Consider the following 25,989-nt stretch of genomic DNA (forward strand, 5'->3'; position numbering starts at 1 on the left):
ACTTCTCTGGCCTCAAGTTGTTAAAATACAGATGAAATTTATAATTTTTTTTAAAGATTATTTATTCATGAGACACAGAGAGAGAGAGAGAGAGGCAGAGACACAGGCAGAGGGAGAAGCAGGCTCCATGCAAGGAGCCCGATGTGGGACTCGAACTTGGGAATCTGGGATCACTCCCTGAGCCAAAGGCAGGCGCTCAACTGCTGGGCCACTCAGGTGCCCCTGAAATTTATAACTTATAAAAGATTTATCTTATTCACATCCACTCCACCAGTGAAGTTGTTTGCAGAATTTAAGTTATTCATTTTATAAGGTTGTGCACTAGTACTGGGAATACTTTATTCTTTGGAGCCATGGAGAAAATTAGAGTGGGCCAGCAGCAGAATGAGCAGGTGGTGGGCCTCATAGTGAGGAAAAAGACCTTTGAGCATTGGCCTCAGCTGCCATCTTCATGTGGTACTCTAGGCACACTGGGTTTTCATTTCCTCTATAATGCAGTGCTATTCCTCTGCCTGAACTACTCTTCAGTACTACTTTATTTGGGTAATTTCTACTAGTCCTCAACTTCCATTTTAAATGTCAATGTTTTAGGAACACTTTCCCTGACTTTATCTCTAAAACTAAGTTTAGGTCTGCCTATCATATGATTAGTATATTTTTTCCCTTCTTTTGCTTATCACAGTTATAAGTAATTATTTGTATGATAATTACTTGTTTAACATCTTTTTCCCCGCTAAAGCCCTAAGGGGCAAATATTGGTTCTGCTGTGTTTGCCACTGAATTTTAAGCACCCATCATAGTGCTTTTTGGCACGTAGTAGAATCTTGAAAAACATTTGTTGAGTGAATGAATGGGAAGAGCATTTACTGCTTCCCTACCAAAACTTTTTTATGCTTCTTTGGAAAAATATATATCATGCTGTGGGTGAATCTTGGTGAAATTTAACTGCCAATTAGGAAAGTAGCTGTAAATTGTTGCTTAGTACAAGGCATTTCATGTAGTAGGACCATCCAATTCCTATTTCTTGAATGAATAAATTTCAGGCATGAAGTCCTAGAGTACAGATGAGAATAATCTTACTAACACAGGAATATGCAGAATTTGTAAGTGTAAATAAAAATATATCATGGATTTGAAATTCTCTATTGGTTTTAATCCTTTGCAAATAAACAGAACAGACAGCTATGGCATAATGCATCTAGTATGAGTTAGCAAATACCGAAGTCAGACTTTAGATATAGATACAAGGTAAATCAGCATACAAACATGACAAGGATCTTGGGGGGCAGTAGTAGTAGTAGTAGTAGTAGTAAAGTCTCCAGAGCTAAACCCCTTGGGTTCAAATCCCACTATTGATTGACACATTTGAGGTATGTAAATTGGAGAAATTATTTAATCTCTTTCTCATGGTCCTCCTCTGTAAAGCAAAGCTAACCACAATAATACCTGACTCATCATGTATTTTTGTGAGTATTAATGAGTTCATAAAAATGGTTAGAACTATGCCTGACATGTAGTTGAGAGCTCAGTGACTGTTAGATATATTAATATATTTTCCATGGTATTTAAGTCATATTTTAAATGTTAGTCTAATGAAAAGGCAGTGTTCGTTTTTTTTTTTTTTTTAAATGTCTTAGCATAACTTCTAACTTTTGCTTAGCAAGGCAAAGTGCCAGTGAAAGCTTTCAGTAGAATTCCATATGTTGTGGAATATACAGTTTTACCAACTGTGGGGAAAATATCACTCACAGTTTAGGTGCATGAGCTTTAGACTGCCATTTTCCCATGATTAAAATCAAACATATGAATTTTTGATTGATATCTCCTTTGGTGCAATAATAAAGGGAAAAGCATATATAAGTATATATATAGCTTCCCCCCAAGTTTAGAAATAAGAAAAGGGACTTAGGATTTGATGTTTTACCCCAAGCCTTGATTGTCTTATTTTCTAAAAAAAGAAAAACTTGAAGGGATAGTCATCCACTCACTAAAATAATAAGATGGAATCAGCCTTCCAGGTAGAGTTGAGAAGTATAATCCATTTGTGAAATAGAATTCATTTAATTCTGGAACAGCCAAACTAATGTAACAAATATGTAATGACTACATACTGTGCTATATACTAAGGGGGCTTAGTATCTCATGTCTGAAAGGAGGGCTAGAATTTCAAATATCCTATCAACATGAGAGTAAAGAGACGAACACGAGGGTCACACTACTAGTTTGGAAGGTATACCTATTATTTTTAGTCTTAACAAGTGGTTTTCTGGAAAATTTTTAACATGTATGGTTAACTTCAAAGTCTTAAATTAGTTGGCATTTTTACTGTCTTCCTGAGTAAAGGAAGATTGTAAAATACCTCTAGTTCCATTGTCCATTTATATATGGTTGTCTAAGATTTTGTTTCTGTCTTCTTTTTTCACCCCATAAATTAGATACTATTGTTGTCTTACACTGTTGCTTTTTTTCCCCATTTACTCACATTTATGATTTTCTTCGTGATATAAGAAAAATGATGAATAGATCTCTCTACTTCCTGTAGTCCACCCTACATGAATATCTTTAATGGGGTCTTTGGGTAGTATACACTCTAAATTTTTATTTGTTTAAAATACCTTTCTTTGTCTTCTTTTTTGGAAGATAATTTCATTAGAGAAACAAATCAGGGCTGATAGTAATTTTTTTCCAGCACTTCGAAAATATTATTCCAGTGTTTCTGCATTCAAATCAGCCATTGATTTAATTATTGTTTTGCTATACATTATGATTTTCTCCCTGGGGGTTTTAAGACCTTGTTTATTATCTTTCCTGGGTTTTTTTTTTTTTTGGCTCCCTGATTTTTGAGGATTGATTTCTGTTATCAATCCTAGAGAATTCTTACACTTTGAATTTTTTAATTCAAAAATAATCTCTTTGAATTTTAATCTTTTCCCTCATTTTATTCTTTCCCTTGGAAACTCTGGTGAGAAAAATGTACTTTCTCACTCTGTCCATCATAACCCTTCACAGTTTATATTTTTCTTTTTTTAAAAAAAATATTTTATTTATTTATTCACGAGAGACGCAGAGACACAGGCAGAGGGAGAAGCAGGCTCCATGCAGGGAGCCCGACGTGGGACTTGATCCAGGGTCTCCAGGATCATGCCCTGGGCTGAAGGTGGCGCTAAACTGCTGAGCCACCCAGGGATCCCCAGTTTATATTTTTCATTTGGTAATTTATTCTGCCCATCCAGTGTGCTAATTCTTAAGCAGCTGTGTCTAGTATGTCATTTAGTCCATCTACTGAGTTTTTAATTTAAATGACAGTATTTAAAAAAAAATAAAATAAATGATAATATTTTTTACTTCTAGAACTGTTTATATCTTTTTCAAAATCTGCTTGCAGTTTTGATAGTCTCTTGTTCTTTCACCAGACTTTTTAAAGATTATTTATTCATGAGAGACATGGAGAGAGAGGCAGAGACATAGGCAGAGGGAGAAGCAGGTTCCCTGTGGGGAGCCTGATGCGGGACTCTATCCCAGGACCTGGGATCACCACCTGAGCCGAAGGCAGATACTCAAACCACTGAGCCACCCAGGTGCCCCTCATCAGACCTTTTAAAAAAGATTGTATTCTCTCTCTCTCTCTCTCTTTTTTTTTTTTTTGGTTTGATAAAAAATATGTTGGAGTGTAGAAACTATAATAGCTAATACCAGGATGAGAATAGAAAGGTACTTTTGAAATCTAAAGAAATGCCAAGATAATATTGCTGTCTTGAGATTGTAGAAGTCTCTGATTATTTTCTTTTTTTTTCTTTAATTTTTAAAAAAGATTTTATTTATTTGAGAAAGAGAGTGCACCAGCAGAGAGGCAGAGAGATAAGTCGACTCCCCACTGAGCATGGAGCCGGACACAGGGTTTGATCCTAGGACTCAGAGATTACTACCTGAGACGAATTCAGATGCTTAACTGACTGAGCCATCCAGGAGCCCCTTCTTTAATTTTTTTTATTGCAGTAAAATGATACATAATGTAGAAGTTACCATTTTAACTATTTTTAAGTGTACAGTTCTGTCATGAAGTATTGTGTCATGAAGTATTGTTGTGTCATCATTACCACCTTCTGCCTTTAGAACCTTTTCATTGCCCCCAGCTGAAACTCTGTATCCATTAAATCCTAACTTCTCATTTTTCACTCCCCTGAGTCCCTGACTACAACTCTATTTCTATAATTTTGAGTTTGACTTCTCTAGGTAACTCCTATAAGTAGAATCATGCAGTATTTGTCCTTTTATGACTGGTTTATTTTACTTAGCTTAATATCTTTCAAGGTTCACCCATGTTGTAGCTTATGTCAGAATTTCCTTTCTAAGGCTAAATAATATTCCATTGTACGTATTGCATTTTGCTTATCCATTCATCCATTAAGAGACTCTTCAGTTCCTTTCTTATGTCTACTGTGAATAATGATGCTATTTCCTCACTCTTGTATTGCCTTCTGAGGTCTGGACTTTGTCCCTGAGGAGTAGAATCTTCTCATGGACTCAGTCAGGTAAGACTATGAACTTAGCCTCTGATTGCAAAGAGCAAACACGTAATCAAATCAGACCAAAGGCTCTTTTGCACAATATGGCAGGAAGACTGGAGGGGAAATTCATTATGTCTTAGAGAGCCAGTATTGAAGCATGAAGCAGTTTGCCAGCCAGAGAAAAATGTGAAAGCTTTTGTGCAGGGCAAATGCAAAGATACAGAGTATGAATGAACAGTTAGGGAGTGGAGCAGCTTTAGTAATGAAACTAGTAACGTAGATTTTGCTAGTTTGGGAAGGGACTTAGGTATTAATGAATAATTAAAAAAAAAAACAAAAAACAAAAACCAAAACTCCAAACAAACAACCCAACTTTAATTTTTGAATAAGTAAAAAATTCACCTGGTTCAAAAAAATTTTTTTTAAATATTTTATTTATTTATTCATGAGAGACATACAGAGACAGGCAGAGACATAGGCAGAGGGAAAAGAAGACTCCTTGCAGGGAGCCTGATACAGGACTCAATCCCAGGACCCAGGGATCATGCCCTGAGCCAAAAGACAGACACTCAACCACTGAGCCACCCAGGTGTCCCTGTGTACCCAGTATTTATCACAAAGCAGATGTGGGACTTGATCCTAGGACTCCGGGATCACTCCCTGAGCCAAAGGCAGATGCTCAACCCCTGAGCCACCCAGGTGTCCCATGGTTCAAAACATTTTTAAAAGGATTTTATATTTATTAATTTGAGAGCAAGAAAGCAAGTGATGAATAGGGAGGGGAGAGGGAGAAGGAGAAGCAGGAAGCCTGATGCGAGGCTCAATCCCAGGACCCAAAGATCACTCCCTGAGCCAGAGGCAGATATCTGCTCAACCCCTGAGCCACCCAGGCATTCTATGGTTCAAAATATTTTATTTTATATTTTATTTTATTTTATTTTATTTTATTTTATTTTATTTTATTTTATTTTATTTATGTATTTATTTAAATTTTTTTTTTTAAGATTTTATTCATTCATGAGAGACCCACAGAGAGAGAGGCAGAGACAGAGGCAGAGGCAGAAGCAGGCTCCATGTGGGGAGCCCGATGTGGGACTCAATCCCGGGTCTCCAGGATCATACCCCGGGCTTACGGCGGCGCTAAACTGCTAAGCCACCGGGGCTGCCCTGGTTCAAAATATTTTAAAAAAGATTTCATATATATTTATTTGAGAGCGAGCGAGCAAGTGATGAGTGGGGAGGGGAGAGGCAGAGGGAGAGGGAGAGGCAGGGAGCCTGATGTGAGGCTCAATTCTAGGACCCTGGGATCATGACCTGAGCCAAAGGCATATGCTTTACTGACTCAGCCACCCAGATGCCCCACCTGGTTCAAAATTTAAAAGGTTTGGCAAGGGATTTAGTAAATAATCTCTCTCCCACCGTTGAACTCCAGCCACAGTTTTAGTAGGAAACCAGTGAACATAAGAAACTCAATGGCTTGGGTATGCTTCTAGAGATGGTTTATGCATATGCAGGCAATATGTTTTCCCCTTTTATACAAATGGTGACCTATCATATTGTCCTGTTCTTCGATTTTTTTCACTTAACATACTTTGAAGAACATTTCTTATCAATATATATTGAGTCTTTTGACAGTTATGTAATAATCCATTGATGATTGTGACATAATTTATGTAACTAGATCCTTATGGAAGGACCTTTGGTTATTTGTGATCTTTTGTTATTTCTGACTGTGGCAATGAATGACACAGTTAAGTAGTTTTATGCCTGTGCAAGTATATTTATAGGCTAGTTTCTAGAAAGAGACCATTCCAAGCACTAGATGTTAGTCAATGGAAGGATTTTATTTAATTATTTAATTAATTATTTAGAGAGGGAAGGGGGGGCAGAGGGTGAGGGAAAGAGAGAATCTTAAGTGGGCTCCACACCCAGTATGGAGCTTGAGGTGGGGCCCAATCCCATGACCCTGAGATCATGACTTGAGCCAAAATCAAGAGCTGGCCACTTTACCGACTGAACCACCCAGGTGCCCCAGTGATGGAAGGATTTTATTTATTTTTATTTTTAATTAAAAAAAAATTTTTTTTTTTAAAATTTATTTTATGATAGTCACAGAGAGAGAGAGAGAGAGAGAGAGGCAGAGACATAGGCAGAGGGAGAAGCAGGCTCCATGCACCGGGAGCCCGACGTGGGATTCGATCCCGGGTCTCCAGGATCGCGCCCTGGGCCAAAGGCAGGCGCCAAACCGCTGCGCCACCCAGGGATCCCTGGAAGGATTTTAAACTGAGGTATAACATGGAGAGTTTGGGGTTTGGAAAAGATAACCCTGGTAGTGGTGAGGAAGATAGATTGGAGAATGAGGCACACATTGTTGCAGCGCCATCTTTCCGAGAGATAGTAAAGGCTGCCTTTAAGTGTTGGAGGAGTGCAAGTAGAGGAAGAGGGGCAAACTCTAGTTTTGCCTCTTTATTTACGTTTGGATTCACAGTATTCTCAGTTTCAGAAATGCACCAGTAAAACAAAATGACTTTAAAAATTACTAATTAGGGATACCTGGGTGGCTCAGTGGTTGAGCATCTGCTTTCAGCCCAGTTCGTGATCCCAGCATCCGGGGATTGAGTCCTGCATCGGGCTCCCTGCAGGGAGCCTTCAACTCCCTCTGCCTGTGTCTCTGCCTCTCCCTCTCCCTCTCTCTCTCTCTCTCTCTGTCTGTCTCTCATGAATGAATAAATAAAATCTTTTATTTATTTATTTATTTTTTTTTAAAATATTTTTTTTAAATTTTTTTTTTAAATTTTATTTATGATAGGCACACAGTGAGAGAGAGAGGCAGAGACATAGGCAGAGGGAGAAGCAGGCTCCATGCACTGGGAGCCTGACGTGGGATTCGATCCCGGGTCTCCAGGATCGTGCCCTGGGCCAAAGGCAGGCGCTAAACCGCTGCGCCACCCAGGGATCCCCAATAAAATCTTTTAAAAAATTACTAATTATTTTATGAAATAAGTCATACCCATACCTTTTTGATTTTATATGGAAGAAAGAAATATTAAATACAGTGGCTAGTAGAGTGGATCTACCTATATAGAAATCGTGGAAGAAAACAGAAAGAGATAGAATTGAAGTGGGATCTCTGAGGAAAGGGTTATACTTGTCCCTGAACTCAAGTACGCAAGTGATTTTTAATCACTCCAGTATGTATTCTAAGCTGGCATGGACAGATCCCTATGCTAAGATGTTAGGCAAAAAGCAGTAGGAGGACATATTTATAGGATCCTATTCTGTATTATCCTATATGTGGAAGAGCATGCACTAAAATGTGGTGGGAATGAGTGGTGGGATTTTAGGTTACATACTTTTTTTCTTACCATAATTCATGTTTTCCCTCTTAGCAATGAACATGTACCACTTTTGAAGTAAAAGAAGATTAATCCAGTATTTCCCCACATCTTATTCTTGTTACTGTTTGTACTGTTCTCAATGCTTAGAATCACCCTCTTCTCTTGTTAAGATGGGCCCAGTGTTGATGTCACTTTCTCCATGAAGCCTTTTCCAGGCTGCTCAGTTGAAATTAATCTCTCCATGAGGCTTGCCTATGTTTTTTGTTTTTGTTTTTGTTTTTTTTTTTTAAATCAGGTACAATCATGAATTAGAGCTGCTTATGTGCACGTATGTTTGTACTCCTCTTTCCTCTGACCTCACTCACCATACAAGTTTTGGAAGGCATGCAGTACTTCATAGAGTGGGATTACATGCTTTTGGTAGATAATGTGATGCTGACTCCATTGTACTGCAGCACTGCAGGTTTTTCTCCATCAGAGGACGAAGAAATAGATATAAATTCCAAATCACAGTCAGCAGAGTGATTTTAAAATTCTGACCGTGATGATATATCTATATACACCAGATGAATACTGTTTCCTAATTTGAGAAGGCTACAGAAAAGTCCCTGGAGAACAAGGAGCCATAAATAAATAAACATCATCTCTAAAACTGCCATATCTATTGCATCTCTGACACCAAAACACAAATGCCACATTTTACCTGAATTTACCAGAAAACTTTTATCTTTGAACTAGAAGTTCCGACTTGGACTGTTTGTCCTAAAGTTTCCATACACAGGCAGATTCCTTAATTAGTCTACAGTAGTCATGTACTGATGGCACTGAGGAATGGGAATGCAGAATTCCCATCTTTCCCCTTCTTGTCCAGAAATTGACCCCTTTTATTATCTTTGCCAGATAAACCTTTCCTCTTCTTTTTTCTCTTTTATTTTTCCCTCTTTTTTTTTTTCAAGTAGTGTTCTGTTGATATTTCCTTCCATGTCTTTTTTCTTCTTTCCTCAGCTACCAGTCTACTTTAGGCTCTAATAGTTTTCCTCCTTGATAGTTATCTACTAGTCTCTCACTCCCATCCATTACTGCCAATTTTCATAGTAAATCTAAGTACAGCTCTGATCTCAACACTTTTCTTGCTCAGAAGCTTGTACCTCCTCCAATTGTCTTTTTAAAGATTTATTTATTCATGAGAAACAGAGAGAGAGAGAGGCAGGCTCCTTGCAGGGAGCCCGATGTGGGACTCGATGTCTGGACCAGGATGACATTATGAGCTGAAGGCAGATGCTCAACTGCTGGGCCCTCATGGCGTCCCTTTATTTATGTAAAAAAAAAAAAAAAAAAAAAGGGATCCCTGGGTGGCGCAGCGGTTTGGCGCCTGCCTTTGGCCCAGGGCGTGATCCTGGAGATCCGGGATCGAATCCCACGTCGGGCTCCCGGTGCATGGAGCCTGCTTCTCCCTCTGCCTGTGTCTCTGCCTCTCTCTCTCTCACTGTGTGCCTATCATGAATAAATAAAAATTAAAAAAAAAAAGATTTTATTTATTCATGAGAGACACAGAGAGAAAGGTAGAGACATAGGCAAAGGGAGGAGCGTGTTCCCTGTGGCGAGCCTGATGCAGGATTCTATTCTAGGACCCTGGGATCACGACCTGAGCCAAAGGCAGATACTGAGCCATCCAGGTGCTCCTAAAATTAGTTTCAATATCCATAAATACAATTTTATTGGAACAGCCCTAACCACTCATTTACATATTTTTTATGACTGCTTTCAACCTACAGCAGTGTTGAGAAGTTGTGACAGAGGCCATATGCCCCACAAAGCCTAATATATTTACTGTCTGGCCCTTTATAGAAAAAGTTTGCCAGCCCCTGACCCAGAGTCTTAGATCTACAAAGTTGGAAATAGACCTCTGAGATGTTCTAATCCAACTTTTTCATTTTTTTTAAAGTAAGCTCAGTGCCCACCATGGGCTGGAACTCATGACCCAAAGATCAGGAGTTACATGCTCTTCTAACAGAGCCAGCCAGATGCCCTCAGCTGTCTCATTTTAACAATGAGAAAATGTATTCTCAGACATGATCAACAGGGGGATCTGGAGCAAGTACCTTTGACAGTGGAAAAGCCAAAATCAGAATCCAGTGCTGGTCCTACCCCACCATAGTGCCTTCCCTCAAAACCTGTGCTAGTCCAGTGTGACTGCTTGGCATTTCACAAGCAAATTCAGGTCCTTCTCAGTTCATTTTTTTTTGCATATACTCCATTTCCTGCCATCTAAGATACCACCTTCCCTCCAGAAGTTATATCCATGCTTTAAGGTTCAGCTCAAATACTGAAGGCTGCGTTAATCTCAACAGCTGGTTGTACTCTCTGTCCACTACCCCCAGTAGTGCTAAGTTCTGCCTCCCTGTTGGCATTCACAGGAGCCATGTATGTAGTCCTAATGCTGTTCCAGGCCATAAGCTCCCTAACTACATCCTTGTGTCACCTGCACATTGCCTTACACATAGAAATCTTAGGACACAATTTAAAGAATAAATTAATCTAAAAACGTCAGGATATAAGAGATGCCTTCAACATCTCTAGTTTATGTCTATTATGAAAAAAAAAAAAAGAAAATACAGCACCACTGAGTAATATTTTTTGATGGGATCAGCTGTATAGAAGAATTGATGGTAAATTTACCTATATAATAGCTAACTCGCAATTGATCATGCATACCATAGGGAGAACTTGAATTTGTCCTAAGGAAGATCATCTGATTATGTGATTATTATTTAAGATGAGTAGGTGTGTGTGTGTGTGTGTGTGTATTTTTTTTTTTTCCTTTTTTTAAGAGAGGGACAGGGGCAAAGGAAGAGGAAGAAACAATTTTTTTTTTTCCAATTCATTTTTTGATTCATTTATTTGAGAGGGAACACCAGTGGAAGGCAGTGGTGGGGGGTGTTGCAGAGGAAGAAGCAGACTCCTCTCTGCCCAGTTCACGGCTCAATACCAGGACCCCAGGATCACGACCTGAGCTGAAGGCAGACACTTAATCAACTGAGCCACCCAGGTGCCCCAAAATGAGGATATTGATTACTAGGCTTATAGAAACTTGCATGCTAAGGTGGGAATTCATGCTTTAACTTCAAATTCCACACTGATAACCTTATACATTGTTGATCTCCAGGGATTCTCTGCTGTTATATCTTCCATGTAAATTTATTTTGGAAAGTTTTCCAATTATGAACCAATATAGACTTGTGTTGCTCTGTAATGAACCATTAGGAGCAAACTTGGTATTTAGTGATGACTGAAGATAAAAGGATTGTAGTTTAGCATATAGGTGCTTTGCCAGCATTGACTTTTAATACTTTGCTTAAAACAACATTAACAATAATATGGGTAACCCAGGTGGTTCAGCGGTTTAACGCCTCCTTCAGCCCAGGGCGTGATCCTGGAGACCTGGGATCAAGTCCCATGTTGGGCTCCCTGCATGGAGCCTGCTTCTCCCTCTGCATGTGTCTCTGCGCCTCTCTCTGTCTTTCTCTCTGTGTCTCTCAATAAATAAATAAAATCTTTAAAAAAGAAAACATTACCAATAATAAAATAAAGATGAATGGACTCCCATGATAATGTCAGTCTCTCAATTCTGACTAATTCTGTTTCTTTTGCCCAACTGGAATAAGTTATCTGAGATGGTAGAGCCAGAATTACTTAAAGGTTTAGTTGTCTGTGGCAACTATTCAATAGGTAGGCTTGTAGTACTGATAATTTTGCTTTAATAAGCAAGTGAAACGAAAGGAAATAAACTTAATATTCCTGTAAAAGTCTTCTGATTAAGCCAAGTCTATGTTTAATCTATTCATGTTATATGAGGAGTAGTGATGAAATACAATCTGCCAAAGGCACAAACACAAATAGTATTGCTGGGAATGTTTGACAGCTTTTTTTTTCTATCTGTACATCTTGGCCAGTTTGGTCTGGATGTGCTGTAGCTGTGCTCTTATTTCACTTTTCAGCAAGTTTAGAATTGAGTCTTGCTCAGCCCCTGTGCAGTCACACTAAATATATTTGTAGTCATTGAGAAGAAAAGGTAAAAACATAAACAAGCCTAAAGGTAAAATGTTGGGGGTTTATTTAGTATAGGTACCTTCAAAAAAGTCTTTTTCTATGGGCGTTTTAAAGCTGGAGCCTTAACCATTTGCCACACAAATGCTTCCAAACATTGGATTTCCAGTTCTGGCTCTTTGTAAGAAATGTGTTTGTAGCTTGAGTGGAGAAATAGAGTAATTTTGTTTCTGGGCCCTAATTTAATGGGTCAGAGTGTCTTTTATAGCCTGGAGCCAAATTTAATTACTAAACTGTAAAAGTGACTGAATGATCTCCAGCTAGCAAGGAAGATGGCTCCCAACATTAGTAAAGACACTTAAGACTTTTGCCATTCGGTTACTATTTCAAAATTTGACCTACCAGTAGTTTAAAAAAAAAAAAAAAAAGTGAAAGGCAGGGCACTTTTCAGTCGGTTGGGTGTCTGACTCTTGATTTTGGCTCAGGTCATGATCTCAGGGTTATGAGATTGAGCCTCACATCCGGCTCTGTGCTCTGCACAGAGTCTGCTTGAGATTCTCTCCTCCCTCTGCCCCTCTGCCCTTCTGCCCCTCTGCCCCTATCCCTGCTCACCTGTGCTAAATAAATAAATAGATAAATTCTTTTTTTTAAAAAAAGTAAAAGACTACATTATTTGTCAATTTTAAAAGATAATTGAGGCCAGATTGACACCGTTGATTGTTCCTAAGCAAATAACAGTTATGGAGCTGAAGCAGCAGCAGCCCTAGTGAAAACCTGTGGAAACCTTCCAGCTTCTGGGCGTGGAAACCAGAACAATTGGGTATGAGTTGATATAAGACTGCAGCCTGATGGTTTATAGTTGCCCATTGTGAGCCTGAAATTTTTATTGTCCTTGTCTTTTGATAGCTCCAGAGAATTATAGAATCATGCAGTATAACAGTAGGAAACATTACTCATCATTGAAGCCCTCTCCCTCATTAAACACACACACACACACACACACACACACACACACACACACACACAGTGGTTTAGAATTAGAGCATGTATCTGCTGAAGTCCACACTGTTATCAGAGTAATTTTAAGCATATCAAGTAACGTCTCTGTGCCTCTGTTCATCTTCTGTAAAATGAGATTGTAATGGTACCTACCTTATAGTGTTGTTACAAAGATTTAATGAGGTAATAAAGAGCTCCTAACTTACAGCATGTGCTCAGGTGAAAAAAAAAAAAAAAACCCAAACAAACAAAAAACCCAAACGCAACTTTTTAAAAAAGGAGAAAACAGAAGTCACAAATGAATACCACAATGGCAGAGGGAAAGAAAAAGGGACCAGTGTTTATTTAGCACCTATTTTCCAGGCCCCGGAAAATACATATGTATTAGCTAATTTGCATATGCACCACATTCTTTAGCCAGGAGAGAGATTATGCTTTTCCTGTTTTACTGGTTAGGAGAATAAGACTCAAAGAGATTAAGTTACTTGCCCAAGGACACGATATTAATAATAGCAGAGCTGGAGGGAGACTCATTCCAAAGCCCCGGTATTTTTCCCACTGCTCAATGTTAACCTTTCACTAGGTCTCCAGTTTTCCCTACATAAAAATGGGTTGCATTTTGAAAATGTGTCTACCAGGTAGGGACAAAGTTACAAATGGTGGTTACATACCCAGACTTATCTGCAAAAGCTACATTGTTATTAAAATTATGCATATTTGTGAATTAAAACTGTTAGGAAAAAGTGTATTTGCATTTCTGGCTATTATAACAGAAAAACAAAAAATATCTTTTAAATTCTATGGAATAATCTTTGAGCAAAGCAGAATTGGTTAGAGAGCAGTAAGAAGATGGAGACTGTTTTGATGCTGGTGGGGGCTTTAGGATACTTTGAGGGACTAAACATTTATAGCTCAGAGACAGTCTATATTTGATAACACTTTGATGATGTACAAAGCACATTCTTATGTGTTATTTCCTTATAATAATGTATGAGCCACATAGGACAGGTGGTAGAGTCGACCTAATTTTTCTTGGCAGTAGTTAGCTTTCTTTTTTTCTTGATTTTATCCATGATTTTTTTTTTAAAGGAGCCTAGCTAGTCATTTTAATAGAGGATTAATTTGTATGTTGAAGAATGAATGAAAATAAAAGAATGACGTTCTTCCTGAGTTAATTGTGCAGAAACAGAAGGAATTAGGATGGAGTAAAGAGTGTATGTGGGCAGATACGAAGATGGTAGAATTAAATGTTTTTTTTAAACGTATTTTTCTTTATTATTTTTCTTATTTTAGTTGGCACTTTTTAATTTTTATTTTAAAATATTTTATTCCTTTATTTGAGAGCGAGAGTGAGAGAGCATGAGTGGGGGGAGGGGCAGAGGGAGAGGGACACCCAGACTCCCTGCTGAAGCCAGATGCAGGGCTGGATCCCAGGACCCTGAGAGATGGTCACCTGGGCTGAAATCAAGAGTTGGTCACTTAACTGAGTTATCCAGGCAACCCTAGTTAGTACTATTTTTTGATACTTTGTCAGTCATTGTATATCATGGCTGTGAGGGAAGAACAGTCCAGACCCAGCCTCAATGGAGGTTCTTGTACATGAAGCATCTGCTGAAGATTCTATTCAGATCATGCAATGATCTTTTACTCCCCACCAGTGTTAATGAATATGTTATAGTTACATAATTATAAGACTGGTGTGACTACAACTGAGTTCCCATTTAAGTAATCTTTTTAATAACTAAAAAAATTAGAAGAAGTAAAGCAGATTGAGTGAAAACAATCCTTTCATTTTCCCATAATTATTATTTGCTTTCCTGTTACTAAAGGGTGAGAATTGGCAAACCTTTATGTGATGTAGTATTTGTTTCTGTATGTTTCAAAACAAAATATAAATCGCTTTAAGTAGGATTTGGTATGCTGTAAATGAATAGGAATGTAGGAATATTTGTCATTTAACGTCTTGTTAGCAAGTTAGAGAGTGTACTTGAAAACACGGGAAATGAAAAAAACAAAAACAAAACAAAAAAAAAACCACGGGAAATGGAGCCTAGAGGCTTGGATTCACATTCAAGTCTTGCAACTTTCTTAGAGAAATTATCTCTGTGAGCCTCCTTTCTGATGTGATGCATTTGGATTAGATCGCCAAATTCTTTTTGACTCTGCAATTCTCTGAAATGGAAGGAGCATATTTTATGTTCATTTGAGGGGGCTCAGGAGAAAGTGGGTGGTGGGGAGAACTTTCCTGTGCTGATGACGTGCTTTATAGCTAAATTAGTGGTCATCAGAGCATAAGTGTAACTGTGAAGTGTACAGAGGAGTCCTGAGTTGAGGGAGAGAATGAACTATAGTATTTGCAAATTGGAAGCCTACCCACAGCATCTTCATAAATAGGAATCTGATGAGCAGGATGCTCTGCTAACATTTTTCTAGCGTTAATTGATACAGTCAATCTTATGTTGGGTTATAATAAGCAGCTGCCGCCAAGGCAACTTAACACTAGTTCTAAGGAAAGTAGGTTGCAGCAAATAAGCTTGCTTGACACAAGACTTGCCACTGACATGGTTCCTCTACTGTTTGTCTCATGTGATTGTATTACCATTGATGCACATTTAAATTCAGTTTTTTTTTAAAGATTTTATTTATTTATTCATGAGAGAGACAGAGAGAGAGAGGCAGAGACACAGGCAGAGGGAGAAGCAGGCTCCATGCAGGGACCCTGATGTGGGACTCCAGGATCATGTCCTGAGCCAATGGCAGATGCTCAACCGCTGAGCCACCCAGGTGTCCCTTATTATTATTATTTTTTTTTAAGATTTTATTCATTTATTCATGAGAGAGAGAGGAGGGGGCAGAGACACAGGCAGAGGGAGAAGCAGGCTCCATGCAGAGAGCCCGACGTGGGACTCAATCCCGGGTCTCCAGGATCAGGCCCTGGGCTGAAGGCAGTGCTACACTGCTGAGCCACGTGGGCTGCCCCAGGCATCCCTTAAATTCAGTTTTTGGCAGTTGGTCAAATTTGAACCTTTTAGGCACTGGTGCTTTCTCATTACTTTATAGATTATTACATCAAGAATATTGTAGACACATTTTAGAAAATTAGTTTATGTTTTTCTGATTATGAAGGCAATACATAGTCATTTTTAAAAACGGTTTGTTTATTTATTTTAAAGAGGGAGAGACAGAAAGCAAGCACATGTGGGAAGGACAGAGGGAGAAGGAGAGAGACGACGCCAGGCTGAGCGCCCTACCAAGGGCTCCATCTCACGACCCTAAGATCATGACTGGAGCCGAAACCAAGAGTCGGTCACTCAACTGACTGTGTCACCCAGGCACCCCCATATAGTCTATTTTTAAAAATCTGGCAAGTACAGAAAAAGATTAAGAAGAAAATAAAGATCATCAGGAATTCTACTTTCTGTGTTGTTTCCTTCCAGTTAATTTTTTTTCAGTTAAATTTTTTTTTTAATTTTTATTTATTTATGATAGTCACAGAGAGAGAGAGAGAGAGGCAGAGACACAGGCAGAGGGAGAAGCAGGCTCCATGCAGGGAGCCTGACGTGGGATTCGATCCCGGGTCTCCAGGATCGCGCCCTGGGCCAAAGGCAGGCGCTAAACTGCTGCGCCACCCAGGGATCCCTCAGTTAATTTTTTTTGTGTATATGTATTTGGGGGAGAGTGGGATAATTCATTAGTGAGATAGCAAGGCATAAGTGGAATTTCCCATGACACTCATGATATTGGAAGTCTTGCCTCCAGTCTTGCCTCATGATATTGGAAGTCTTGCACTGTGCTAATTAAGAACTGAGTGCTTTTGTTAAATTAGTGATACAAATTCAGATGCCTGAATGGCCAAGTAGATAAATGTGTGAATCAGACCAGTTAGAGGACATTGGGGAGTGGTAGGGACCATGGTAAACTGAAAAAATTCAGGACCTGATTGAAGAAAACTGCTACTATCTCCAAGTCATTGTTGTCATATGGAAATAGAGCCTAGTGTTACCAGATCTTCCTGATATCCAATAAAATCCAGAAATCTAGATTTCTTTTTAATGTGAAATTTTCCATTTAAAAAATACTGTGCAGATCAAACAAAGTAGGTCTGTAGATTGCACCTGGCCCATACACCACCATTTTGTCATTCTTAACATAAGTACTTCTCTTGGTCATTCTCATATAGCTCTTACAAGAAGAGCACTTTTATAACAGAAAGTATTTAGAGCGCTTGGATAAGGAATTTTTCTTTTCTTTTCTTTTTTTTTTTTAAGAATTTATTTATTTATTTGACAGAGAGCAAGAGAGTATGCACAAGCAGGGGGAGTGGCAGGCAGAGGCAGAGGAGAAGCAGGCTCCCTAGTTGGTACTGTTTCTTTTATCACTTTGTCAGTCACTGGGTATCATGGCTATGAGGGAAGAATAGTCCAGACCCCAACCTCAATGGAATTTGTTCTGTACATGAAGCATCTGCTGAAGATTCTATTCAGATTATGCAATGATCTTTTCCTCCCCACCAGTGTTAATGAAAATGTGATAGTTATGTAATTATAAGACTAGCGTAACTACTGCTGAGTTCCCATCCAGGGCTCAGTCCCAGGAGCCTGGGATCATGACCTGAGTCAAAGGCAAACACTCAACCGACTGAGCCACCCAGGTGCTCTGGATAAGGAATTTCTAAGAGTAGCTTCAGGAATTTTCACTCTCTTATAGGCACTAAGAGGATTGCCTAGTGTAGGAACGATAAACTCTGATACCCACAGGGACCAAGAAGTGACATAAATGAGTGAAATGGTCTGGACGTGAAGATTATGGGAGTGGTGCAAAGAGTATATTTTCTATATGGGACATTTGGGTTCTAGCAAATTGTTTCTTTGCTGAAATGCAGATCTGACGTGGCCAAATCTTTTGATATTTCAAAATCTTTATGAAATTGCTTGATTTCAAAAAAAAAAAAAAAAGTGGCCAAAACAAAAATTACCCTTGGTCCAAATGGTGCACAAAGTCCACTAGTTTATAACTTGTGTCCTAGATCACTGTTTCCCTAAGTATTTCCTACATATCCTAATTCCATCATAGGTTAGTAGGTATTAAGAAATAACAAATTTGGAAAGTGGTCGATTAAATGAAATTAAACAGATTTCCTGACTGAAGGTTATCTTAGATCCTTAAATAAACTAATATGTTTTGTAAATTCCCAAGGAGAGATAGATCATAGACCCCACAGTTACAATTAATATCTCTACTCCAGGGGATCCCTGGGTGGCGCAGCGGTTTGGTGCCTGCCTTTGGCCCAGGGCGCGATCCTGGAGACCCGGGATCGAATCCCACATCGGGCTCCCAGTGCATGGAGCCTGCTTCTCCCTCTGCCTGTGTCTCTGCCTCTCTCTCTCTATGACTATCATAAATAAATAAAAGTTAAAAAAAAATTAAAAAAAAATCTCTACTCCACTCATTTATCTCACCATACCTCCTGTCTTCAAAGAAGAGGTGATTTCTTGTTGGTAAATAGTCTTTACCTGTTCTCCAGGTTCTTTCTCTGCCTCTTCAGAGACGTTGCTACATAATCAATGTCTTGTTTCCGGCTTCCTTTCCTTCAGCCTATCAACATGTTGGTTTTCTTCTATTTAAACAAAGTAGTAACCCTTTCCTTACAGCGCGCGTGCACACACACACACACACACACACACACAAAACTTCGAATGGACTTTGGACCTAAAATGTAAGAGCTGAAACTAAAATTCTCAGAATAAAATGTCAGGGTAGATCTTCATGACCTTGGTTCTGCAAAGCCTTCTTAGCCCCAATACTAAAAAGCACAATCCACAAAAGAAAAAAAAAAAAAAAGGCAGGCAGCCCGGGTGGCTCAGCAGTTTAGCACCGCCTTCAGCCCAGGGCCTGATCCTGGAGACCTGGGATCGAGTCCCATGTCGGACTCCCTGAGTGGAACCTGCTTCTCCCTCTGCCAATGTCTCTGCCTCTCTCTCTCTCTGTCTCTCTCTGTCTCTCTCTGTCTCTCTCTCCCTCTGTGTCTCTAATGAATAAATTAATAAAATCTTAAAAAAAAAATAGGCAAATTGAATGTCATCAAAATGAAAAACTTTTGTGCCACAAAGGACACTGTCAAGAATGTGAGGACAACATAGACTGGGAGAAAGTATTTGCAAAAGACACAGAACTAAAATTATAATTAAAGTATGGGTAAATGATCTGAATAGACATTTTCTCTGAAGAAGGTATACAAATGTCAAGGGGCACATAAAAGGATATTCAACATCATTAGCCATCAGGGATATTCACATCAAAACTACAATGAGACACCACTGCATAGGCTGGCCATGATTAAAAAAAAAAGAGATAATATAATATAGCAGAGGATGTGGAGAAATTGGAACCCTCATTCATTGCTGGTGGGAATGTTCAGTGGTACTCTCTGCCTCTTTGGAAAATATCCTGACAGTTCCTCAAGAATTTAAACACGGAGTTACCATGTGATCCAGCAATTCTACCTCTAGATATATACCCAAGAGAAATGAAAACAAACATCCACACAAAAACATGTACACCAATGTTTATAGTAGCATTATTCATGAGAGCCAAAAAGTGGAAATAATCCAAATGTCTACCAATTGATGAATGATAAAATGTAGGATAAATGTACAATGGTTATTATTTGTGAATAAAAAGCAATGAAGTACTGATAGTATGGTCCAACATGAAAGAAGCCAGTCAAAAAAAGTCATACTCTGTGATTCCATTTGTGTTATGTATAGACAAATATGGAAAGACAAAGTAAATTACTGATTGATTATAGCTAGATGGGGCCGGAGAAGGGTTGGGGATAAATGAAAGGAGTGACTACTAATGGGGTGATGAAAATGTTCAAAAATTGATTGATGGTTGCACAGCTCTCTTGAATATACTAGAAACCATTGACTCTGGCAGTTGACACTGATGACTGTTTTTCACATTCTTGAAACGATTCTTTTTGTTTTCATGTCATAGTTCTACCTTTCCCTGCATATTGCTCTCAGACATTTCCTTCTCAGCTCTTTTCACCAGCTTGCTCTTGGATGAGCTGCCATCTGTTTCTTCAGCCTAGGCAACTAAACTGAGGAATTATCTCTTCAGTTGCTTATTGAACATTTGCTTATCTCCATCTAAACACTCCACAGGGAGTAATTAGTTTCCCTCCCAGATCTGGTTTTCTCTTCCTGTATTACCTCTCTTCCCAAGTCTATTTGAGTCAGGAAGCTAGGAGTCATTCTAGATTTCTCCCTTACCCTCCACATGGAGTGTCATGTAGATAGACCTCTTAAGTCTGCCCTCATATCCATCCATACTGCTGGTGCTTTAGCTCATCAGTAGTTTGTCTTTCACAAAGACACTAAGCTCTGTGAGGTCAGGGGCCACATGTATTTTCTTCATTACTGTCTAAAATACCTGGCACATGGTATGTTATATAAATATTTGATCAAATAAATGCACTAACACATGAACTTGTCATTGTAGTTTTTTAAATCTTTGGTCCACTTTTGCTGCTGAATTTTTCTTATTGAAATGCAAAGCTAATAATGTCTTTTGCTTAGAACCATTAAATAATTTTCCATTTCCTAGAGAATAAAGTCTAAGCCCACTTCATACAAGTCTCTCCCTAATGTCTCTTTCTGCTTCTCCAACTTCCTGTCATCTCTATACCTCTTCCCTGTGGATCCCTGTTCCCTGAAGTGATGGTGCCTTCACATATGCTACCCCATTACTAGAAAGCTGTCCTTCCCCAAATCCCATTACACTTGGAGAACTGTTATCAGCCTTTCTGAAGTTTCTTTTCCTCTGTGAAACCTCTCCTACCTCATTGACACAGAGCTGAAGCTTGGATTTAACTGTATTACAGCATGCATTACACTGTGTTATGGTGATTTATTTAAGCATTTGTCATCTTTCTGTGAAGGGCAAGGACTGTGTCTCACTTATTTTTGTATTGCCATCACACACAGTGTTGTACACATAGGAAGTGCTCAATAAGTTCTTGATTAAATGAATGAGTTGGAAATCAGACTAGGTTAGAGAGTCCTATTTTTTCTGGATATATGGATATTTATTTTTTATTTTTTTTAAAGATTTTTATTATTTGAGAGAGCGAGAGAGAGAGAGAGAGAGAGAGAGAGAGGCAGAGACACAGGCAGAGGGAGAAGCAGGCTCCATGCAAGGAGCCCGATGTGGGACTCGATCCTGGGTCTCCGGGATGATGCCCTGGGCCTAAGGCGGCGCAAAACCACTGAGCCCCCCAGGTTGCCCAAGGATATATGGATTTTTAAATACCTGACTCTAGTATATCATCTGTGAATGATGCAAAAGGTACAGTGGGGGTGGATGGATCACAAGTCCATCACTGCAGGAAACAACCAAAAATGTTGCTGATGGTGGGCTCATACATCCTTCTGTGGCCCAGATGTGGTACTGCACGCAGCTGCATATCATGATGGTCATTCAGTATAATGGATTGATCAGCCTAATACTTACACTGTAGAAATAGTGATTTGAGCCAAACTAAGTACAGGCAGATTGTCAGGTCACAATCAGTTGGTTTCCCTCAGTTGGCTCCATAGCTGGCCTACTGTAACTTTAACTGTTCCTTAGGCTTACATTTTCATCATTTACATCTTCTTGTCCAAATATTAGAAACTTGTATTGATTATCATATCCCTGCATCCTTTAAATGTAATGTTCCTTAGATACCACTTATACTGTACAAATCTGTAACACAAGTCCTCTCTGATGTGTTTTGTCTTCCTGTATTCTTATACTTAGTCTAGCTAAGACATCTACATTAACATATTTTTTAGTCTGGGTAATGACTTGAACCAACCAAGCTATTTTTTTTTTTTTTTTTTCTGGAGTGAAACCAAATCTCTCTACATCACAGAACCAAACTGAATCGATTGTGATAAAAGGAGTAATAATAACAATAGCAGAAGACAAAGGGCCTCTCACATAGAATTTTGAACTAAAGTCACATATTGAACAAAAGATATTTAAATTAACTACTGAACAAAGTAAGAGCTCTTCAAAAGAAACAGGGCTTCCTGCCAAGCCCCCTAAAAATGCCCCCAGGCCTCTTACTCATTCACTACCATTATTTCAGTTTATCTAAGGATGCTTTATTTCTTATCTCATTCTCTTCCCACCACCTAGCGGACACATAGTTGGCACTTACTGCCTGTTTATTGAATTGAGCAGAATTGGGCTTCATGAGTTAGAGGCGATTCTCTGAAGAAGAAAATAAAAGAGAAATAGTTTTAGCAGTGAATAGGACCAACAAATCTGAATTTCTGCAGTGGAATAAAGCTTTGAGGTAATAAAATATATTTACTATAAAGTTAGATTACTCTGAAGGGTTGTTTTGAAATAAGTGCTGACCAGAAAAACCTGCTCAGAACTTAGACTCCAACTAGGACCTATTTGTCATTCTTTTTTCTGCCCTTCTTTTTTAAACCCTTTAACAATGGGTCTCTTTTCAGAGGGAATAAAATGTATTTTAAGGTTGGAAAATCAGGAATCTGCTTTATTCTCACAATCATAAAGCATATAGATAAAATATACAGGAAATGAGAGCTTTTAAATTTTATATTTGTTAATCGTTTCATACCTTGACTTGTTCTAAAAAGAATTTGAGGTCATAAAGGAGGATTTAAGGTAGAGAAGATAAAGGTAAATTTCCTTTATCAGAGAGCCAAAAGGGAATTTGGCCAACCTGCAGTAGATAAGTATGGAGATACCTAAAGAGATCACATAGCTTAGAAGAAATATTTGAGTAATTATATGATTTATTTGAGGTCACATGACCATTATTAGCTAAGCTGGAACTGGAAACCAAGTCACCAGATTCCTGTGTGTGTGCTCTTAACATGTATGTAGCAAAAACATTTGGGTTAACTAGTCAAGTGTTTGGTGACTGGTGCCCCACAGGTTCGAGAAATATTTGTTAAAATTATTACTGACCAGGGGAGCCTGGATAGTTTAGTTAGTTAGGCATTGGACTCTTGACTTCCGCTCTGGTTGATTCTTGGGTTTATATTTTGGGGCCATAATCTCTGGTCATGGGATTGACCTGGGGGCGGGCTCTGTGCTCTGTGCTCGTAGAATCAGCTTGTTCTACCCCCTGCTCACGCTCTGTCCCCCAACCTCTTTAAAATAAATATATAAACTCTTAAAAAAAAAAGATTATTACTGACCTGCTTATTTGCAAGTGTGACCTGTATTAGGAATCATATACTTCTCCATTCTAAGGCTGACCTCCAGGAGTGTGTTTTTCTGCAAGCCATGACAATTCCCGCTAGTTAACAAAGAACATATTGTGAATTAATCCCCTTCTTAATTGTTCTACTCTTTTTATTTGGAAAAGATGGGTGCTAAAAAAGCTGTTACTGTTTAGATAGTGTGGGGAAGGAGGTGGAAAATACATTTCCTGTCGTTTCCTGGTTGATGGCTTAAAAATGTGAAGCTGTGTCTTGGCTCTCCTAGATAGACTTTGCCAGTTGATCATAAATAGAAGATGCCTTTCTGGTCCTGCATATCTTTAGAAACTGGCTTCTTTGGAACTTCTTGAATCGATCCTTCAGTGATGGAACACTGAATTGGAAAGATCTAGAACAGAGGATGACAACCTTTGAATAAATAGGTAGGTTAAGTTACATAATCCTCTCTGCTTTTCCTTGGTGTACAAAGCCTTTCCCAGGGTGACTGGAGCTTTCCTTTCTAGCCTCATTTCTTTTGCTAGACCATACTAGCCTGTTTTTCTTGTCTAGTCCACCATGTGCTCAAATATATCTGAGCCTTTGCCGATTTCCTCCTTTCTGGTTTGCTCTCTGATCCCTCCCTTATCCATCTGGCAACCCCTGCCTTTCCAGGCCCACCTCCTTTCTTCTGTGAAGAGACCATGTAGCATAGACAAAAATGAAAGTTAATCTAGCAGCTGTGTGAAGAGTAAATTAGAAGAAAGAAGTCTGGAGGCAGGAAGGCTAGTTTTAGGAGACAGGGAAAGTACCACAGACCTGAGCTGTGCAATATAGTAGCCACTAGCCACATGTAGCAATTTAAATTAAAATTAATTGAAAGAAGCCAATCTGTAAAGTCTATATCCTGGGTGATTCTGACATATGATATTCTGGGAAAGGTAAAACTGTGGAGACAGTGAAAAATATCCGTGGTTGCCAGGGATTTGGGGACTGGGAGGGATGAATAGCCAGAGCACTGGATTTTTAGCACAGTTCCCTATATGATACCATAATGATGGATACATGTCCTTATGGATTTGTCAAACCCATAGAATGTACCACACCAAGAGTGAACTGTCCTGTAAACTGTGGGTTTTGGGTGATTATGATGTAATCATAATCACCACCATTGGTGGTGGGTTTACTGGTAATAACAAATGTACTTCTCTGGCAGGGGCTGTTATTGAGGGAGGCTGTTGTTGTAGGGAGCAGGGAGTGTTTGGGAAATGTCTATATCTTCCCCTCAGTTTTGCTATGAACCTAAAATGCTGTAAAAGAAAAATAAAATCTTAATTTAGAAAATTAAGATTAATTAAAATTAAATAAGTAATAATTCAGTTCTTCAGTTGCACTAGCCATATCCAAGTGCTCAATAGCCACACGTGACTCATGCCTACTGTATTGGGTAAGACAGTTTAAATAGAACATTTCTATCATAAAAGAAAGTTCATATTGGACAGCATTGCTAAAAATCAATTCCTCAAGTGAAATGACATTCATTCTACATAGTCATGCTTTATGCATTGTGCCTTAAAAATGGGATCATTTATTTACTGTACCTAACTTAATTCTGGACTGAATGTACTAAAGATTGGAGTGATTGTGGATATTATCACCATAAGTATGAATGTAGCTTAGAATAGTGAGTCAAATTTAGTGCCTATCATTTAAATACTTAAAAATAGCTTCTGAATAAGTAGTCTTTGAGTGTTTTTTTTTTTTTTATTTTAAGATTTTATTTATTTATTTGAGAGAAGGGGGAGGGACAAAGGGAGAGGGAGAAGCGGACTCCCTGCTGAGCAGGAAACCCAATATTGCTTTGGGGCTCCATTCCAGACCCTGGAGATCATGACCCGAGTCCAAGGCAGATGCTTAACTGAGTGATCCATCCAGTTGCCCACCCTTGAGTATATTTTTATTATCTATTTTTTTCCCCCATCTACCCCTAGCCTCAAAAAAGGAGACATAAAATAATTACATAAAATTCATTCTTTAGTAAGTATCTCCACCAGGGTCAGAAGATTGGCTCTTTGCAAAAATGTTTTTAAGGATTTGGTTGGGTGTACTCATGATTGTTTTATTTTTTGATGATAAATCTTTGCCATATATCAACCTTCTAGCATTGCTGCCTTCGAAGACCTTTCATTGAATTGATCTAGGAGTCATTTCTGATTTTTGTCCCCTCGGTCTACTCCCCATCCCTTGCTCCTCCCAGTCTAAGAGAACATCCTATTACCTCTTACTCCAAAAGAATGAATTCCCCATTTCCACTTTCATGTCTTAAGTCTCTGCCCTCTCTCCCCTGGATGACTGCAATAGCCTCCTTACTGGTCACCCTGCTTCCCCTTGCCTGCTAAGCTCACTTTGCCGTAGAACGGGCCAAATGACTTCTGAAAAACAAAATCAGATCATTTCAATCTCCTGTTTAGCACTCCTGCTTTTTACTGTATTTAGAAAGGATTCCACACATCTTAACCTGGCCCAAAAGGCTCTCTGTGATCTGGCCCTTGCCTTCTTATCCAACCTTATCACCATACCTCCCTTCACTGAGCTTTAGCCACTCTGGCCTCCTTCAGCTTCCTTGAATATACTCAGCTTTCCCTGCCATAGGGTCTTTTTCTTTTTTCTTCCTCTGGAGTGTTTTTTCCTGGCTCTTCCATGAATGGTTTCTTCTCAGCTTCATTCTCAACTCCAGTATTACTTCCTCAGAGAAGCCTTCTTTAGCCACTCTTTTTGAAGTAGGCTCCTTTTACTCCTACCCCATACTCTTCATGGCGTCATTCTTAACCATTATCTGGGATGATTTTGTTGATTTATTTATTTACT

General features: G+C 38.9%; 1 protein-coding gene and 1 long non-coding RNA gene across 5 annotated transcripts in view; one reads left to right on the forward strand and one right to left on the reverse strand.

The window, feature by feature from the left end:
- The window catches only part of VCL (vinculin), a 118,941-nt gene that overhangs the window by 15,557 nt on the left and 77,395 nt on the right, over positions 1-25,989 (forward strand). The window lies entirely within an intron of this gene.
- Positions 22,041-23,529, reverse strand: LOC112651568 (uncharacterized). The gene is made up of 3 exons (XR_003130887.3): positions 23,350-23,529; positions 23,122-23,222; positions 22,041-22,156 (listed from the first exon to the last, which is right to left on the reverse strand). It is a non-coding gene; the product is annotated as an uncharacterized LOC112651568 (long non-coding RNA).

This window comes from Canis lupus, chromosome 4 (genome assembly GCF_003254725.2).
Source record: "Canis lupus dingo isolate Sandy chromosome 4, ASM325472v2, whole genome shotgun sequence".
Classification (NCBI taxonomy): domain Eukaryota; kingdom Metazoa; phylum Chordata; class Mammalia; order Carnivora; family Canidae; genus Canis; species Canis lupus.